This window comes from Ailuropoda melanoleuca, chromosome 11 (genome assembly GCF_002007445.2).
Source record: "Ailuropoda melanoleuca isolate Jingjing chromosome 11, ASM200744v2, whole genome shotgun sequence".
Lineage (NCBI taxonomy): Eukaryota > Metazoa > Chordata > Mammalia > Carnivora > Ursidae > Ailuropoda > Ailuropoda melanoleuca.
The window spans coordinates 15,186,128-15,189,522 of NC_048228.1; positions in this window are offsets into that span (position 1 = coordinate 15,186,128).

Here is a 3,395-nt window from a genome sequence, read left to right on the forward strand (position 1 = left end):
AGAATCAAAAATTATATTACTATAGCCATCCTCTTATAATCTCCCTGTCCCCTTCCTTCCCCTGCCCTCTTTTTTTTTTTTTTTCCTTTCTCTTTTGACAACACAGCACAGTGTTTAAGAGATTCTGCAGCCAGACTGCATGGGTTCAAATCCCAACTCTACCACTACAATCAGTGTTACCTTGGCACACTGTCTCCTGAACTCTAAAATTGTGATAATAACACAATGTATCTTAAAGGATTGTTATGGGACTAAATGAGTTAATATTTTAAAACATTTATAATTATGCCTGTACATGATAATTGCAATGTATGTGTTTGTTAGGTAAATTTTAGCCTTAATATATAGTATATTAGTCATTTAAAAATTCAGTTATTGTATCATTCAAAACAGAAAAGTGCCATCCCTGCCATTCCTTTATTATCTTATTAAAAACTATTCATATCCTGATTCCCCATTTGTTAGCCTATAAAAGGATAGGATAGTTATTCTAGAATATGTTGGGATGGTTCTTTGATGCAGACCATTTATTGAGAAAATAATAATAAATTAATAACAAAAGCAACAGTAATATCGGAGGCATTGCCACAATTAATGTGATGATGATTATTATCCATTACCCATTAATATGATGATGATTAATGATTACAATAGTATTCTAAAGGTTAAATAATTATGAAGAACTAGGAACAAACATAAGAATTTTATAAAAGCTCATAGAAGACTATCAAAGTGACATTTGGAAAAGAAATTGTAAAATATTTTTTAAAAAAGAACTAGCTTTATAAGCATGTGAATTTAGAGGAAAGCAAGCAAGCCAGTTACTTTAACAAGAGCCATAAATGCCCTGTTAGAGAAAAGCATGGTGAATCAATCAGAGTTAGTGTACTGGCTAATATGTTGTCTTTTGATTGGTTTCTCCATTATTGGCCTATCAAGGTTAATTTTGTGTGTGTTTCAACTTACCACAGGTTATTGGTTTGTCTTCTCATCCACAGCAGAGTTCAAAATGAGCACAGCTTCCCCACAGAGCAAGTGCTATGAGCAGTGTAGCAGATCATCTGGTTCAAGGTCTCCTTCCTACTACCAGGTGTGTTGCTCGACATGAGGCCAAGAGTGTGAACTATCTGCACTGAGAAAAAACAGCAGTGAAATTGAAAATATTAGCATGTGGTATGAATATAAGTCAATTCTCACTGTGGCTGCATCCGGTTCTCTTCTGCACGATATGCCTTCTTCAAGCTCCGAAGAAAAGGGGTCATTTTCTTTTTCTCTCCTTTAAATCCCTCTTCCTCATTCTATTTTACAAATTCCAAATTTACAATTATGGCCAAGATAAACCTGCTTAACTTATGCGGCTTAGAATTCTAGAACATGTCCCATGGCATGAACATTTAAAGAATAATGTGCATATGTGGTGAAAATTGGGAAGTAACTCCAATTCACAAAAATTTTAAATTAAAATATTTATTTCCAAGTTGGCATGAAGTTCTGAGGAATATGACACTCAGCACCAGGCTATCACTACAAATTCTAACTTTACATTTCACAATCATCCACTGTCAATATATTATATGAATGTGTGCTTTTGACAAGTAATGTGGATGAAATTGTGGCATGAGCCTTGCTAATGTGTGGCTTACACATTTGAGTGAATAAGAAAAAACTGAATCAATTATTTGCCAAATTTCAAGGTGTTTTTGCCACATCAATATTTTGAAACATCCCTTACTTTTTAGATATGTTGAACACTTTATATTTCAACATTTATGGTTAATTTTGGTCATATTTTGCATATGACTTAATTGACTAAGATGAATGGCTTCATAGGCATTTCTTACTGTCACTGCAAAGCCAGTCTAATTAAATTTTATGTCCCTCATTATTAGTGTTTGTGACAACTTCTCAGTGCCTGGTTAGAAAATTAAGAACATTTTGATACTAATATTGTGACAAGTGCTATTTTGGACTGTTCTAATTCTGGAAAATATAGAATACATATTACTCTTCTTTTTGTTAAAAATGTCCATTATTTGAATTAAAAAAAAACTTTGTATTTCCCATTGAGCACCTGAAAGTGAATAATACTTTTATTGTTTTCAATTGAAGGTAATTATTAAATTACATTCCTAGCCTTTTCTTCTTAAAATGAGTTATCAAAAGGCTGACTGTCATATCACTTTTGAAACATGCTTAGCAAGAAATATATGACAGAAAATTATTTGCTTAGAGAATACCTATGTGAGTGTGTTACCTTGATACACTCTCTATACAATATGCATATTCACACACAATTTCAAAGGAAAAATACATATTTTATAGAACGTTATAATTTATATAATCAAAAAATAAAAGTAAATTTAAGCTATTAGATATGCAATTAAATTTCTTTTGTGCATCAAAATAACTTTAGGAATATTTTGGTATAAAGCTAGGATATGATTTATAGGGAGTTGGTAGATAGGGATTTGATTCAACCTAATTTATTAGAGAGTTTTGAAACGGTGAGACAACAGCTCCATACTACTTCTAGGCAAAATTTTAATGAAGGTAACAATTTTTTTAATTTTCCTATATTAACATCCACTTACTGCTGTCCCTGTCCCTCTTGGTGTATGTTTTAAAAGTTATTATTTTCCTTTGCTAATTTCTTTTTTCTGAGCAATTGGCCCAGGCCTTACTTCATTTGGAACTACCCTTCCCGTTTCAGGGCAGGGATACAATCTTATCAGACAATGATCCAATAAATGAGAATTTAATATCGGTTCACTCCCTTTTAGTTCACTTACCTGGACATTAAGATGACCACTTACTCATCATTCAAAGCTTATCACCAGATTCAGTTTTCCCCCACTGAAATTACATGTACTACAATACCTGGGGACAGTGTAAGTCAACATTCCTGGCAACTTACTGTGTGCTAAGCACAGAGCAGTAGCTTTGCATACTTGATTTCTCAAGACTCTTTCAAATGCAAATATATTTTAGGTAAAAATGAAGGGACGTTATTGGCCTTCTAAGCAGCAGGGTCCATGTATGGATTCAGGCACAGCTGGATTCAGGAGCTCAAAAATGATATTGGTACCATATTTTAATTTTTATTCTATCTTTGTTTTGGTTTCATTCTACAGGAAGTCTCCTTTTACATGGCTAGGAAAATGGATGCCTGCAGCCACAGATTCAGATCCTCCCAGTGGCTATATATAAATAAATATGATCATACATATAAATGTAAATGTATAAACATAACTTATGATATATCTTAATTTATTTGATATTCATAATAACCCTTTGAGGGAGATACTATTTTTTTTAAATGATTTCTATTATATTATGTTAGTCATCATACAGTACATCCCTGGATTCCGATGTAAAGTTCGATGCTCCATTAGTTG